Genomic DNA, 17074 nt, shown 5'->3' with positions numbered 1-17074 from the left:
TATGATTTTCCTTTACACTCAGGCTGCTCTGGCTCAGTGGAAGGGGGGTTTCCTATCAGTAGTGCCACCAACTCTTATGATTTTATCTTGAGGTTCACAATAATTGATTTGTCGTTTGGTTGCAGTGTTATTTTTTGAATTGTTTGTTAAACCCCAGCCCCTTCATGCTTGTGATGAGAGGAGACTTTCAAGGTAGTTTCTAACCTTGTTGATGGCAGAAAAAATTTGAAAAGCTGACTCCAGTGCAAGGCTTAGGAGAAACATTAACAACCCAGATTTAATCATAATTAGTATTTTTAAATACCATGTTTTTTAAAACAATCACATTCATGGAAATGTTTTTTCTATTTATTCATCCATTTGCCTGTAATGCATTATTCTCTCTCTCTATTCTGTATCTATTACATGGGTAGGAGTTATAGTAAATCCACATTCTGACAGTATTTATCTATGTACGGGAAAGACGTTCCATATTTGTATTTTCCAGGCCAGATTGTGCTCTCAGCTGTATCAGTTTTTAAATCTGCAACAAGGAAACTAACCTCAATAGATTTGCTCCATATTTACACCATTGTACATGAGAGCAAAATACAGCCCTGTCAGTAAATCATCTCAAAGGTGACAAAGACTGCAGTGAGACCAGTATGGTCTAACACCTATCGCTGTACAAGTGAAACAAGAACTTCTGGGTTTTTTTCTTGTCGACTCTGCTGCAATTTTATAGCGAACCAAGTGCTTATTTAAGGTCTGTTTTACTATCAATCATTTCACAATCTCTTCTCTACCTACTCACATTTTAACTGTTTCAGCCCAACTGTCTGCTTGTCAGCCCTCTGCCTTATAGACATGTTCTGGCCTACTCTGATTGGTCATTCCCTCAATCCTTCTCATTAGCATGCTCGTCCACCAATCATCTTTAAGCCTTGCCTGATTGGTCCGTTCTTATGAACCAATCACAGCTACCAAACTTTTCTGTCAAGCCAGACCTGGTTGAGAACCTGCCTCATTCTCTCCTGACCCCTCCCTTCTGGTTTTGGAGTGACCTTTAGCTCACTTCAGCCTGCCTGTTTGCTATTGGCGGAATTATGCCAAGTCCACCAGTTTAGTTTTCTCTGGCTGGGATTCCCTGCAACTGCCAGCTTGTGATCCCTGACTGTAACAGCTGAAAGCTACCTTTATTATTGATTAACCCTTACAGCGATAAACAATTACAGGTTTATGTGCATCTTAACCTTGGGATTCACTGTCACCGCTCCAATTATTACTCATTTAAATAAGTTTAATTTGAATCTTGCCTTTGCTTCAGCTAGTGGTAGCAGCGCAAAGTTCTCAGGGCTGTATTCCGTACACACAACAGAGCAGCTGAGAAATCTCTCCTTTCAGAAGAGGCTTCTGCCCAGGGTGTTCACATCTCCTTCTTCATCTGGCAGGTATCATCCTCGTATCGAGGGATAGGCACCGCCGCCTTTGGATAAACAATGAAAGTGATGGGAACAGACTTATTGGATCAGGCGTCTCCCCCCTTTCAGGTGCGTGCCCCAACCACTGGACTACACAGACATTCTCTCTCTCTCTCCAGCCCAGTGACTGTTCCACTGCAGATTAACACTTAATTAGTCATTGGCCAGAGTGTGAATGACCCTGTAGCCCTTTGGTTAGGGAACCCATCTGAAAGGTGTGAATCCCTGGGTCCAGCCCCCAGCTCCAGTCACTCTTTCATTATTTACCTCCAGTGGACCAGCTGCAACTGGAGAGACTGAAGAATCCCCCCATAGATGACAGCATAGCTCAGTGGTTAGAGCACCCACCTAAATAATGAGTAACTCCTGTTCAAATCATCTCTCCACTACGGCAAAGAGGGGGGCATTGAACCTGGTCCCCCACAGCCCAGGCAAGTGTGTGAATGACTGGGCTAAAAGTTATAAAGTGGGTAGCGGCACCAAAAAAATCACCCCTGTCCCCCTCCCCCATTTTGTGGATAGTGCAGCAGGTACCTAACTCATTCCCACAAGAAACATCTCAGGCGGGGGTTCCCATTCGCGGATTGCTAAACAGAGGCAGATCCCCCCAGCAACCCAGACTTAGGTGCTTATCTTCAATAGAGGGCGGGGCTTAGGAAACATCCTGTTGTTAGCATCTCCCACTGACTGATTTCAATGGCTCCCCACGTGGCATGTGGATTGCATTTTAAGGCATCTGTCTGTCTCCGTTCATCTTAGACGGAGATGAGGTGCCTACATCAGTGCCAAATTTTCTAGGCACCTAAAAATTAGACGCTGTGACGCTCAGCATTACAACGCCTAAGGCTCTTCATTGATCTCACCCCGTCATTTAAATCAGAATCTCCCAGCAGACAAAGTCACAGCCCTGGCTGAGAGTGAAGTGTCTCCTTTTTCACTTTTTATATCCCATCATTTACCTCATGTCCACCCTAGGAGAAAGGGTGTTTTTTTCAATGCGATAGTAAACAGGAGGCAGTGATCTCATTATACAATTGCAGTGGAGATCAGGTAAGTGATGCTTTCATCTCAGTGTAGCTAAGAAAGGTGACGGCTATTCCTTCTAACACCCTCCAACCACAGAATTCTTCTTGATCAGTTACATTCAGTTGAAACCATAATTTGCCCTGTCTACACACAGAAACAGACAGCTGCATCCCAGTGTAGACAAACGCCCAGAGACTGTCTCTTGCAGCAGGTCCCATCCTATGAACACCCCCATGGACAACACAGCAATTGCTGATGGGCAGAAGAAATGTGAACAACATATTTCATATCTCTTTAGCTACCTTTGAATAAATTCAGTGTCTCTGGGAACAAAGAGGAGAGTCAGCACCACATATTCAGCCACCTCTCCACAGAGCACAACTGAGGAATTCCTCATTGACATAATAATAGACAGCACAAGAGAGAGAGCACAGGCTGGATACCAACATATCACAGTAAAACCCAAGCTCTCATCATAGGCACATGCCGGTATAGTCCCTCCTGAAAGCTGGATGCGACACAAGCAAGAAAACAAGCAAATCCCACAGCTCTGCCTCCCAACAACTGCAGCCAGAAAATTAAAAAACAAACCAGAATTGTCTTTGGTGCTTTATTTACCCTAAATACACAAACACCCAGCACGGGGAAAAGGAGCTGAGAAGCAACTTCAATAACCACAACAATGAAGAGACCCGCAGATTTTGGGACCTTTTTTTTTTTTTAATTACACTAAAATGGCAATGAAGACAAAGGCAATTTATGAGTGAAAATCTCATCTTCAGGATGTTTTATAAATCTCTCTGTCCCTTTTCTTCTCCCTTTTTTTTCATATTGTTCATTTTTACTCACCATTTTTCTAACCCTTATTTCCCATCTTGTTGATTTCTCTGTGTCTCTTCCACTCTCCTCCGGTCCCTGTCACAGATCATTGCCCCTCACATTCTCCATTCTCTCCCTAAGTTTATCCCTTCCCCTCTCGCTGCCTCTGGCTGGTTCCCCTCTTCAGAGTGTTTTCCTCTCATTGTTTTCATAGCTATTTTGCACCCTTTTCCCAGGATTCTCTGGTAATTTTGTTTTACTTTATCTTTCCCTCTTGTTTCCTCTGTTTGCTCTGGTTCAACCCACCCTGGCCTCAGTGACTTTCCGTGTTGTCAACTTCAGAAGTTAAAAATCACAAAAAAACTGAAAGTCATGAAATTGACCTTACAAAACATGAGGTTTCAAACAACACAGACTGTATCTGGGTGATCCTGTAAGTTTTGAACTCTCCCTGCCCATCCCCTGCGTGTGTGTGACAATTACTGTGGTGCCAGCCCTGCAGCGACAGAGGAAGGTGACTGTGGCCCTGCGGCAGGAGCTCTGGCTGGGAGCCCCAGTGAGATCTAACCCCACAGATTGTACAAACCCTCCCTGCCGCTGCGGAGCTTCCAGCTTCTCCCAACCCCCAAACCCTCATTAATTAATGCTGGGTCCGGCCACCCCCACGTCTGCCTGTCCCCAGCCCGGCTGTTAATTCTGCCCCTGCCCAGCCCCACATCTGCCCCTCAGGGCCCCTCTGCCCCCCCGCAGCTCTAAGGGTGGTTCTCCCCCCGCCCCCTCCCATCCCTGGTGCTGCAGGGAGGGGGAAGGAGCTTCCAGGGATCATAGAGATGAAGGTCCTGGGTATTATAGACTAGGGTGTATGAGGCTAGAGAGGCTGATTCTCCCCCTCCTTGTGTCTCAGGCACACAGCCTGAGCCGGGATCCTGGCCCCACCCAGAGCCACGGGCGCATTCTCCCCCCAGGGACAGAGCCCGGCGGGAAAGTGAAGATCGGGGCCTGGTCACCAGCATCAAAAAATGTCACCTGCCCCCGGTCACAGTCCAGACACACCCGGATCCTGCTGGGGACCCGGCGCAGGGGCAGGGGGTCTCAGGGGATGTGAGAGCCCGGAACTGATCCCCCCACTGCCTCACAGCCCAGATCCCCTCCTCAGGGCTAGGGCGGATCCGTTCCTTCCTCCTCACAGACTCTCTGGCCACTCCGAAAGCCCAGCATTGCCCACCTTCCACCTCCACCTCCCACCAATGTCTCCCTGAGATGAATCCCTCACAGCCCAACACACAGAGCGCAGTCTCAAATCTCTCAGGGTTGTTGGGCAGATCCTGCCGTGTGTCTGCCCCTCTCACACTTTTCCCATCCTCAGACAGGATGAGCAGGGGATGAGCCGTGCCTGGATCCAGAGTCACAGTCTCTGGGGAGAGAGAATCAGAGCGTTAGGGACAGAGCTCAGCCCTAGGGGAGACTGGGACCGTTTCTTACACTCCCCAGCTGCCCTGTTCTGGCTGGGACACACCTGGATCCCAGGGAGTTGCCTCTTTCCTGGGTGCCTGAGGCTAAGCAGAGCTTTCACTGCAGTTCCTGTAATGGGACCCACTTTCTTTGGTTTTTATTTGTTTGCAGAGGCTTCAGCTCCCTGCTCCCCCTGCTAGGGCTGCTCCATTCCCAGTATTCGAGCACAGCATAGAACCTTCTAGTGAGGAGGGAGCAGAGGAGGCAGGTGCCAGCTTTAAACCCCAGAGGGAAACTCCCCCCACCCAAATGCAGCCTCCACTCCCAGGCCAGGGAACAGAGAGGAAGGTGTAAAATTGGGGAAGAGCCAATGAAGACCAGAGAGCAGGAGGTGGCATTGGGTGGGGTAGCCCCATCCTTCAGCTCAAGAAAAGGGAGGAGCTGCCAGCATCAGAGGGGAGCATCTCCCCAATCCAGGAAGCAGTGAGCAGCTCCAATGGGAGAGCCCAGCCCAGCCCAGAGGAAAGGGAGGATTTTGGAGAAGAGCGATGAGGAGACCCTCCTGCACTGGGGTAAAGGAGAGTCATGTGTCAGCCCTCAGGGGAGAGAGCTCTGTTCGGGGGCTGCTCAGTGCAAGTTTTTCTGTTCTTTAGCTTGGACGTGAAGGCAGCACTGAGGTTTAAGTCAGAATTGTTTGTGTCATGTCAGCCCAGGATCTCCTCACTGTTACTGTGTTATATTTGTGGCTGTGTGCATCCTGGTCACTGCTGGTTTGGCTGGTAACTTTAGGAACAATCTCATGAAGATGTGTTCACTGGAATTTTCTCATAATTCAAAGACCATCTCCACCTGCAAACTCACCCTGTGCGAATGGTGCTAGGGATTCCCCTCTTTTTGTTTCCAGTGCAGATGGTAGGGTGTCTAGAGGGGGATAGGATAAAAGAGGAGATTTCACGCTTTCATGTTTTCAACACCATTCCCCCTCTTAACTCACAGAGCTGTGTTGTCATCATAACAGAGAAAGAGACAGAGAGGCCCAGAGACACACTCAGGGATTTAATAGAAACTAATCTGAAACCTTCTGTTTCCTCTCTCATTCAAAGTGACCTATGCAGAATCAGTGGTAATAGACCAATCAGAGAAGAGAATAATAATATGAAAATAGTTTGTACAGCAAAAGCCATGCAAATTGAAACGTTCATGCATATTCAGTGTATGAGTTATATCTGATACTTAATATTCATAACACTCAAAGAGATTGGAAAAGAACTAACAAATATATCACTTGGATACATAGCATGTCAGACGTAAGGGGGTGTCAGAGCTTCATAGGAGAAATCCACCGTGACCCACCTATGCCCCAGGAGAAGGCAACTGACTAGTACTTCTGTCTGTGTGTCTGTCATTTCTTACTTTAACAGTAGGTGTAATTGCAAGGCATGCTTTTGGTACAAATAAAAGTTAGAATTCATCAACCAGAGTGACTTGGACCCCAGCTGTGTGGCATTCTCACCTGACAATTAAATAGAAGCATAATCTAATTATGAACGGATTGGCCCAGAGCCATGCTCTTCCTACGGTGTCAGAGGCTTATCCCGATTTCCCCTCCTAGATCTCTTCTCCGTACCTTTGAATTTCCTCAGAGTTTCCATTAGAGCAACAGTTTTCTGGGAGAAATCACAGAGTCCCTTTTCCAGTTCAGGAGAAATCTCCTCTGGCTGCTGGAACTTCCCCTTCCCACACCTGGAGAGAAAAACATTCACGTGGTTACATTTCACTTAGTGACTCATTAGAAGTTCTTGCTGGTGGGTTGTTTCTCGAATGGGGCTAGAGTTAGCATTTCTCTACTTCTCCCAGCCTCAGAGCAGGTGCAACACAGGCCATGGCAGTGCCACCTTCCCCCAAAGGTCCCATTCATATTCTTCAACTCTGGCCTGGGGATAAAAGGGGAATTGAGTATCCAAGGACAATTCACTCCTTGGGGCTCCATCCTCTGATGGACAGCAGGTTCCCATCTTAAGTGTTGCAGAAATCTGCCCACTAAAAACTGATACAACAATTCCCTCCTCTGCAGCTTGTTTCACCCAGGTCTCCAAACAGTCTTCTGGTGGCAAAGACACTCGATCACTGCTGCCCTGGGCTGAATGGTAATCAGCGCCCCATCAGTGAAAGGCCCATATTCCATCCCCACTATCCTGCAGTAGTCAGGCCCCCAGGGATGTGACATCTCTAGAATATAATTTTGGTTAGTGTTTCCCATTCAAAGGTAATTCTATAAAAAGGTGAGGACCTCAGGATTAAGTGTATTGGAGAGATTTGTAACCAAAATGTGTATCCAAACTGTATCCAAATAACTTCCCAGCACATTTTGATGTCGAGCCCTGGGGAGATACGTTGCTAATATCATCTCCAAGATCTTTCCCAGCGTTGGGAAGTGTGAGGGGGAGTGAGAGAGAGCCACGTACCTGCTCAAGCTGCTTCTGATATCCTAGAGGAGAGAGAGAGAGAGAGAGAGAGAGAATTTCAGCCCCACCTGACACACACTTTGAATTCCAAGGAAGGGATTTTGCAAGCCTAGCGAAGAGAGGCCCTGCCTTAGCTACAGGGCCATGGATTCCCTGAGCTAATGGGGCTTTTCCATCTCTAATATCAATGCCTTTGTGGCCCTGCAAAGAGCAATAGTCATTCACATTTCAGAAACGCTCACACTGAGTTACACTGAGATCTCTGACTGCTGGACTCCCGTGCTCATGTCTTAGGAGCTGTCCTGTCCCTGTGTTGGCATCTGGAGTGTTGGTAACTCAGTCTCACCTGCAGGAATTCACTTGCTGGCTTCAGACACTTCCCCTCCATCTCACTGATCAGCTCACTGAGATGAGAAATCTCCTCAGAGAGTTTGTTGATATTTTCATTCTGTATCTTCACAATCTCCTTGTCCAGCTTTTCCAGCTGGGCCAGCAGGAGTCGCTCTTTTTCCTCCAATAACTGCCGCAGCTGCTGAAATTCAGACACAATTTTCTGCCTCTCCTTTTCTATCTGTTTCTGTAAAATGATAGGGAAAAGGCTGGTCAGGGAGATGGAGGCAGCCTGGGGTCGTTTTGTGGAGTACTGAGTGTGTAGGAGGGAAAACTTCATTGCAGACCCTAAGATTTCTGACACTTGAGTTTACCCGGTGTTTACCTGGGCGAGGACTCTCTCACACCTTTTTAATTTCTCCCCAATATCTCTGAAAAGAGAGGTGTCATGTCTGATGTGGTAAGGACACTGTTTTATCAATGGCCTCTGAGAACAGAGGTCCTGAGTCATCAGCATTACATGGGCAGAAGTTGCAGGGGGAAAAAAGAAGCAAATAATTGAACAGTGCAAGAAATGATGCAGACGCAGGGAAAGCCACTAGGGCTAGAAATTAACTGACATGAAAGCTTCGATGCTGCATATGAATCTAACACAGAAAATCTATGATCATGGAGAAACATATCCTCACTCATCAAGGCCACAGAAGAATCTGCCTACAAACAGACCCCTCACCACAAATCTCTACAGGTCAATAACAGGCTCCTACCAGATACTCCTGGCTTTTCTCCTCTGCAGTCACTTTAAATCCCAGGAACTTTTCTCTCTCTTCCCTCCAAGTCTTCAAATGGGCTTGAATTTTTTCCTGTAGAAACAGAGATGATTTGGGAGGTTTCATTTTGAGGGCTGAGAGGGGTGTGTAGGGGGATGTTTGTCCACCCAAACCCAAGGTGACTTTTGGTCCTAATTGACTTATGACATCATGGCCACCAAGGAAATGCAACCTAACAATGGAGACTTGGAGTGTGTCATTGTAGGAAGGTGCAGTGGCCTTCCTCCGAGCCTGAGCCCGAGGAAGGGCCACCAGGACCAGACCGGGCAGGAGCCCATTCTACAGTCATATTCCCAGTTGTTCAGGTTCAGTCTTTTTGTGAACTACAGAGAGACCTCACTTCTCCAAGATTGACTGGTCTTTATTAACTTATTGGTACTACAGCACATAACAGGAAACTGGAGGGACATGGGGCTGAATCAGTTAATGTGGTTTTCAGAAGATTAAATTATTCAAATCAGATCTCACTTGGGGTCTGTTGGGGCTGCTGAAAAGGAAATAATAATAAATTATTTGATACAAATCATTATAAAAACATTAACTTGTAATTTGCCTTCTCCAGTCTGAATGCAACACTCTCACATAGATCAGCCTGCAGCTCTTGAGATTTAAACTTCACTGATCCTTTCAGTTTCAGTTCTGTAGAATATTCCCTTATTTCACCGGGGGAAGCTGGCTTTTAAAAGGATTCAGCTTCCCACATAAAGTTTCCCACAACAGAACAGACATCGTTAAAACTTTCATTTTTGGCTTTTCTTGCCATGCTGCATTTTCATTTCCTTTTTATAGCTTCTTTCGTACAACGAAGGCTTTGCAGAGCTGAATGACACAGTGACCCCAGTCATGGAAGGAGACAGGTATCGAGTGTGTCAGGCAATTTGTGATGACATTAACCTATAATTAAAATCCAAGATTATTACCCATTAGACTGGACAGATGCCCTACCTTGTACTCCTCGGCAGCCTCCTGTATGGGAACCACCGTGTGAGACTTGTGAGCCCGGGATCTGTCACACACGACACAGATGGGGATTTGATCCTCTTTGCAGAACAGCTTGAGAGGCTCCTGGTGTTCCACACACACTCTCTCCCCGCCTGCGCCCTTTGTTACCTTTAAACTCAGTCGTGTGGCTATTTCTACAACATTTGCCAACTGCCTGTTTGGTCTGAGGTTTCTGCACTGGGGGCAGGAGACGGCTGTATCCGATCCCCCCAACATTCGGTGATGCAGGCTCGGCAGAAGTTGTGCCCACAGTCCAGAGCAACAGGTTCTCTGAAATACTCCAGACAGATGGGACACGTAACCTCGTCCTGGAGACTTTCCACAGGGTTGTCCGCTGCCATGGCTCCCTCTGGACAGTGGAACAGGGTAAGGTTCACTTTCCTGAACTCAGAAATATGCCCCGCCTGCAGCAGCAGCTGGGAGTTGCCTTTCTTAGAACTGACTCCTGCTGTTTGCAGAGCTGGAACGTGTCCATTGGTAAAGTTAGAACTCTGGAGGCTTTTCCTGAAAAATGTAGCTCTGGGGCTCCTGCAATCAACCTCCTGTGCTGGTGTGGAGAGTCACTGGGGCTTCACAAGGGCATCAGTGTCTGTCTGTGATAATCAACTAGCAGGTCTGTGTGCTAAGGAGCGATATTAAATCCACAGGCTAAGCACCTGGTTAAGCTGGAATCAATGTTTGAAAGGCCTGATTCTCATTTACACTACGTCTGCTCTGCCTCTGCGTAAAGGGGCCACAGTGTCACCAACTCTTGTTATTTTATCATGAGTCTCACAATATTTAGGGTTTAACACCCAGCTCCCAGAAGCATGTGATTAGCTGAGAATCTTGGCTGTCATTTTCTAAAATAAAGACGTTTCTAGTCCTTGTGGCTGAAGAGGAAAAACTTAAAATAGTTCCCCACGCTTCAGATTTATAAGCTTTAAAAAACAATCAAACAACCCCCCTATGTTTTTCTTTATTTTATTGACATTTTTGGTTTTCTTTGTTCCCAGCTTTTGCGTGTCACTCTAGTTACATTCTCAAGATTTTCTACTAAACCCTGAGGGCATGGGATATACTATATTTTTTAGTGAAAAAGGCTATTCTCATGTAAGCACAGCATTCCAAGAGCTGCAGTTTTTAGAAAAGCACCAGATATTGAAAGAATCGGGATAAAATCATAAGAGCTGGGGACAACGCCAATGTGGGATGTTTGCTAAGATGGAAAGGGCTGCACTAATGACTAAGGAAGTTAGAAAGCCTCTGTCCTCATTGTATCTGAGCATGTCACAGCACCCCTATGAAATGGAGAAGTGCTGTTATCCCTTTTTTTTTTTTTATAGAGATGAAGATGGTGAGGAACTGAGTGAATAAGGACTTGCTTAAGGCCCACAGACAAAATTCGAGAGAACAAGGAATGGAACCTGGGTTTGCCCTATTCTTACACTACCACCTTAGTCGCTGGATCATCCTTCTTTGTAACAAGAATATTAGAGGGAGAACGATCTCTCTCTCTCTCTCTCACACATGCACACACGCGCGCGCGCGCGCGCGCGATGGGCAGGGAACATTTAAAAATCAGAGGATCAACCAGAATACCGTCTGTATTCTTTTGAAACCTCATGTTTTGTAGGGTCAATTTCATGATTTTCAATTCTTTTTCATGATTTTTAACTTCTGAAGTTGACAACAGGGAGAGTCACTGAGTCCAGGGTGGGTTGAACAAGAGCGAATAGAAGAAACAAAAGGAAAGGATAAAGTAAAACAAAATAACCAGAGAGTTCTGGAGAAAGTGTGTAAAATAGCTGTGAAAACAATGGGAGGAAAACAATCTGAAGAGAGGAAAGGGCCTGAGGCAGCGAGAGGGGAAGGGATAAACTCAGGGAGAGAATGGAGAACGTGAGGGGGAATGATCTGTGACAGGGATCAGAGGAGAGTGGAAGAAACGCAGAGCAATAAACAGGTTGGGAAATGAGGGCTAGAAAAATGGTGAGTAAAAATGAACATTATGAAAAAAAAAAAAAAAAAAAAAAAGGGAACAAAAAAGGACGGAGATTTATAAAACATCCCTGAAGTTGAGACTAACTCAGTAAATTCATATGTTACTTCCTTGACTTTGTTGACATTTTAGTGTCATTAAAAAATGGTTCCCAAATTCTGGGGGTTTCTTTGTGGTTAGTGAAGTTGCTTCTCATCTCCTTTCCCCTTGGCTGCATGGTTACAGTCAATGAAGCATTCCAGACTATTCTGATTTGGTTTTGGTTTTTAATTTCCCAACTGCAGTTCTTGGGGGCAGAGCTGTGGGATTTGCTTCCCTTCTTGGCTGTCCCCCCCAACACCAACAGGGAATATACCAACCCCAGTCCTACGCTGGGAGCTGGGGTTTTACTGTGATATGTTGCTATCCAGCCAGTGCTCTGTCTCTTGTGCTGTCTATAGCCATGTCAGTCAGGAATTGCTCAGCTGTGCTCTGTGCAGAGGGAGCTGAACACATGATGCTGACTCTCCTCTTTGTTTCCAGAGTGTAGCAGGTTTCCACAGGCCCCCCTGCTGGTCATGTCCTCTGCACCCACAAACCACACACAGTCCTCACCTGCCTGCCCCCCACTGCCTTTATTTACAGGCTTCCCCACCCCCAACTCTAGACAGCAACACTCCCAGGGTAGGGACATGCAGACGCAGCCTCCTAATCGGGGCAGCTTGTCTCCAACTGCAGCTTCCTCCTGGTAGGCTGAGCAGTCGCCCCTTCTCCCATAGCTCCTTTGTTGCCCCACTCCTCTGAGCCTTTACAGGACTTGGCCAAGTGAGCTCCCGTTGCAGGAAAAGATTTGTTTGCCCTGACGTCCGGATCTATTGCCGGGGCTAAGTGAAAACCAGGCCGGTGTTCAGTCCAATCAGGTAACGATGGATTGAGGGGACAACCCATGGACTAAACACTGACATAACACACGGGAGTTAAGAATAAACTGTGGGGATAAACCCCAGGCCCAATACCCATAACACGACCCCTGGGATCCCTCAGTCCCTGGTCAATATTCACGTTATTGCTTCGCTCCATCAAGGAGCGCTGCTCCCGGCCTGGTCCGACGTCAGCTTCGGCTCCAGCTCCGCTGGCGTCTGCTTCTCGGCCTGGCCTTGGGCTGCAGGCGCAGACACACGGGACACCCTCGCCGCTCTGCCACCAAGACGGGCAGCCCCTGCCTGTGCCACACGCAGCCTTAAATCACGTCGGTTCAGGTCCCTCACGGCCAATCCCCGGCCGGGATTTTTCCCGCCTTGCTGAGTGGTGCACCCGGCACCCACATTGTGCCCACGGCCCCCGTGCTTTGCACCCGGCACTCACATTGTGCCCACGGCCCCAGTGCTTTGCACCCGGCACTCCCATTGTGCCCGCGGCCCCAGTGCTTTGCACCCGGCACTCCCATTGTGCCCGCGGCCCCAGTGCTTTGCACCCGGCACTCCCATTGTGCCTGTGGCCCCAGTGCTTTGCACCCGGCACTCCCATTGTGCCCGCGGCCCCAGTGCTTTGCACCCGGCACTCACATGGCCGGGCTTCCAGCCTTTTCACCCCATCTCTAGGCAGACTATCAGGCCTTGGCGTCCTGCCAAGCATCACCATCCCGCCAACTCAAGATGGATTCCACAATTTCAAAATGGAGTCCATTGGATCAGGTCGAGGGGAGGGCCCCAAAGCCATGTTTATAAACAGTTCCCCAACACACCCTGCAGCTCTCCCTGCTGGCTCCACTCCCCTCTTCATTAGGGCTCTGGTGGCAGCAGACTGGCTTAACCCCCCAGGGCTCAGCCCGCCCCTGTCACACAGAGGTATTACATTTATTCAGCGGTGTCTAAAGAGGCAGCTGGAGGGAGTTACTTGTTCTTCCCTGCAGAGCAGCCAGTCTGGCTACACACGCAGCAACTGCCCTGAGCTACCTGGCAGGAGGCAGGGAGGGGGCTGCTCTGAGGGCAAGAACTGCAGCTTAGGGAGGGGGTTGCTGGGGGTCACTTGTACGGTTGCAGGGAGGGGGAATGAGTGGGGGAATGCAAGGACCCTGGCAGCAATCAAGCAGCTAGCAGGGAGGGTGGGGGGGGGGGGGGGGGGGGTGCCGGAAAGGCAGGGAGGGAAGCGGGGGGAAGTTGGAACCCAGAGGCATTAGCGTGCCCGGCAGAGGGCAGGGGAGTGGATGAATGCAAGCAGTGGGACTCTGGAGGCAATTGAGCAGCTGGCAAGGAGGAAAGTGGAGTGGGTGCCTAAAAGGCAGGGAGGGAAAGGAGTGGGAGTTGGGACCCCAGGCACTGGCAGAGAGCCAGTGTGTGGCAGGGAGGGGTGCGGACCCTGAAGCAGACACATGGGGCAGGGGTCACTTACTTTGGCACTGCAGTCTGGCAGGTGCTTCTGGGAGCCAAGGGGGTTATTCACTCTGCAGGGGCTGCTCCCAACAAGCCCTGACTGGCTGGGCCGGGGGAATCCTTGTCCCCCTCAGATACCTGGGGGCTGCACAGAAACCCCCTGGCAGCTGCATTTGAGAACTGTTGGTCCAGTAGCTAGAGTTGTGTACCTGAAGCAAGAGCTCCTGGGTTTTTTTATTCTTGGCTCTACTGCTGTTTTAGGGCAAATCTGGAGCTTATTTAAGGCCTGTTCTACTAACAACCACTTTCTTCAATTTATAATTTCATCCACACCTGCTCTCATTTCAACTCTTTCTTCCCAGACTTGTGTTTGTCAGCTCTCTGCCTTACATACAGGTTTTGGCCTACTCTGATTGGTCAGTCCCTCAATCCTTCTCATTAGCATGCATGTCCACCAATCATCTTTAAGCCTTGCCTGCTTGGTTCATTCTTATGAACCAATCACAGTTGCCAAATGTATCTGTCAATCAAAGCCGGACCTAGTGGAGAACCTGCCTCATGCTCTCCTGACCCCTCCCTTCAGGTTTTGGAGTGACCTTTAGCTCAACTCAGCCTGCCTGTTTGCTATTGGCCGAATTATGCCAAGTCCCACAGTTTAGTTTTCTCTGGCTGGGATTCCCTGCAACTGCTAGCTTGTGATCTCTGACTGTACCTGCTGAAAACTACCACTGGGCTAAAAGCTACAAAGTGGGTAGCAGCACCAAACAACCCCCCCATCTCCAATTTTATATGCAGAGCAGCAGATACCTAGCTCATTCCCACAAGAAACACCGCAGGCGTCCAGTTCCCTTTGGTGGATTGCTAAACAGAGGTAGGCACCCCCAGCAACTCAGAATTAAATATTTATTTTTAAAAGAGGGGTGGAACCACCACTTGCCTTGTCTCCACACAGACTTCAGAATAAGAGAGAGAGAAGCCTGCATCCTAGACTGTCTCTCAGAGCTGGTGCCATCCCATGAAAACCCTCTTTGGACACCACAGCAATTGCTGATGGGCAGAAGAAATGTGAACAACATATTTCATATCTCTTCAGCCGCCTTTGAACAAATTTGGTACCTCTGGAAACAAAGAGCAGAGTCAGCACCTTGTGTTCAGACAGTTCTCCAAAGAGCAGAGCTGAGGAATTTCTGATTGACATGGTTATAGACAGCACAAGAGACAGAGCACAGACTGGATAGCAAGATATCACAGTAAAACCCAAAGCTTTCATCATAGGGACATGCCGGTATATTCCATGTCGGTGCTGGGGGGACACAATCAAATAGGGAAGCAAATCCCATGATTCTGCCCCCTTCCCCCAAAAATTGCAGCTGGAAAATTAAAAAAGATATATCAGAATTGTCCTTCATGCTTTATTAACCATAAATCCCCGTCAGCGTGAAAAGGAGGTGGCAAGCAGCTCGAATAACCACAACAGCGGAAAAGAGATGCACAGATTTTTGGAACAGTGTTTTTTAATGACACTAAAATGGCAACAAAGTCAAGGAAGTAATATTGGAAATGGATGAGTGACAGTCTCACCTTCATTGATGGTTTATAAATCTCTCTGTCCCTTTCATGTTAACTTTTCTTTATTTTCTTTCATACTGTTCATTTTTACTCACCCTTTCTTAACTCATTTCCCATCCCTGTTGAACTGAATCCCATGAGTGTAAGGAATAATCAAGCAGGTTGTCTCGGGGTTGGATTGGGGAGACTGAACCCTTTATTGCCTGCTTGTTCCACCTCAACACCGCGAGTGAGCGACGAGTGGGTTACTTCACAATCCTTTTATCCAGAGCTGTATACATTTTCAGCAACTCCCCATAGACCCTTATTTGGTTACATTGACACCTATACAATGAATATTAATAACTACATAATGAATATAATTATACCCGCCCGTGTTTGTTGTTTACAGGATTATTGCAAAGCGCAGGCACATTATCTTGAAACTTGCTAATATTTCTTAAAATATACTGTATACAAGGGAGGGAAAGAAGACAACGCTCTGTTCTCACCAAAGACCTTGAGGGAGAATAGTAATTTGTTAGTTTCTTTCCTTGCGCAAATGGCTAGGAAGGGAGGGAAAGGAGAGAGATAACAGACTCTAGCTAGAATTCACACCAAGTAACAGAAACAAGGTCTGCCTGTGCCATGTCCCCATTCCCTGTAGTTTACGCCTGATCACTTGTCCAGCTTATAACTTACTCTCCTACAGAACCAAAAGTCATACAAGAGAAAGAGCAAAGGCTGGATAGCAACATATCACAGTAAAACCCGAGCTCTCATCATAGGCAAATGCTGGTATAATTCCTGCTGGTGCTGGGGTGACACAACCAAGTAGAGAAGCAAATTTATGAGTGACAGTCTCATCATCAGGATATTTTTATAAATCTCTCTGTCCCTTTTGTTCTCCCTTTTCTTTCATACTGTTCATTTTTACTCACCATTTTTTCTAGCCCCCATTTCCCATCCTGTTAATTTCTCTGTGTCTCTTCCACTCTCCTCTGATCCCTGTTACAGATCATTCCCCACTCACGTTCTCAATTCTCTCCCTGAGTTTATCCCTCTCACTGCCTCTGACTGGTTCCCCTCTTTAGAGAGCTTTCCTCTCATTATTTTCATAGCTATTTTTCACCCTTTCTCCAGGATTCTCTGGTAATTTTGTTTTACTTTATCTTTTCCTCTTGTTTCCTCTGTTCGCTCTGATTCAACCCTTCCTTGGCCTCAGTTACTCTCCATGTTCCCAACACCAGAAGTTAAAAATCATGAATTACAACCAAAAGTCGTGAAATTGAACCTGCAAAACATGAGGTTTCAAACAACACAGACTGTATCTGGGTGATCCTGTGATTTGTGAACTCTCCCTGCCCATCCCCTGCGTGTGTGTGACAATCACTGTGGTGCCAGCCCTGCAGCGACAGAGGAAGGTGACTGTGGCCCTGAGGCAGGAGCTCTGGCTGGGAGCCCCAGTGAGATCTAACCCCACAGATTGTACAAACCCTCCCTGCCGCTGCGGAGCTTCCAGCTTCTCCCAACCCCCCAAACCTCATTAATTAATGCTGGGTCCGGCCACCCCCACGTCTGCCTGTCCCAGCCCGGCTGTTAATTCTGCCCCTGCCCAGCCCCACATCTGCCCCTCAGGGCCCCTCTGCTCCCCCTGCAGCTCCAGGGGTCCTTCACCCTCCTCCCCCTCCCATCCCTGGTGCTGCAGGGAGGGGGAAGGAGCTTCCAGGGATCATAGAGATGAAGATCCTGGGTATTATAGACTAGGGTGTATGAGGCTAGAGAGGCTGATTCTCCCCCTCCTTGTGTC

At 47.9% G+C, this 17074-nt stretch overlaps 1 pseudogene; it reads right to left on the bottom strand.

Moving 5' to 3' along the window:
* Positions 1-4173: 4173 nt before the first annotated feature.
* LOC137163472 (zinc finger protein RFP-like) lies at positions 4174-9725 on the bottom strand (annotated as a pseudogene).
* Between the last annotated feature and the right edge of the window lie 7349 nt (positions 9726-17074).

The sequence above is a fragment of the Emydura macquarii genome, unplaced genomic scaffold, assembly GCF_026122565.2.
Source record: "Emydura macquarii macquarii isolate MOO-44397 ecotype Brisbane River unplaced genomic scaffold, CSIRO-AGI_Emac_v2 contig_2578, whole genome shotgun sequence".
Lineage (NCBI taxonomy): Eukaryota > Metazoa > Chordata > Testudines > Chelidae > Emydura > Emydura macquarii.
The sequence above is the reverse complement of the archived record's forward strand: the minus strand, read 5'-3'. Positions and strand labels throughout refer to the sequence as shown.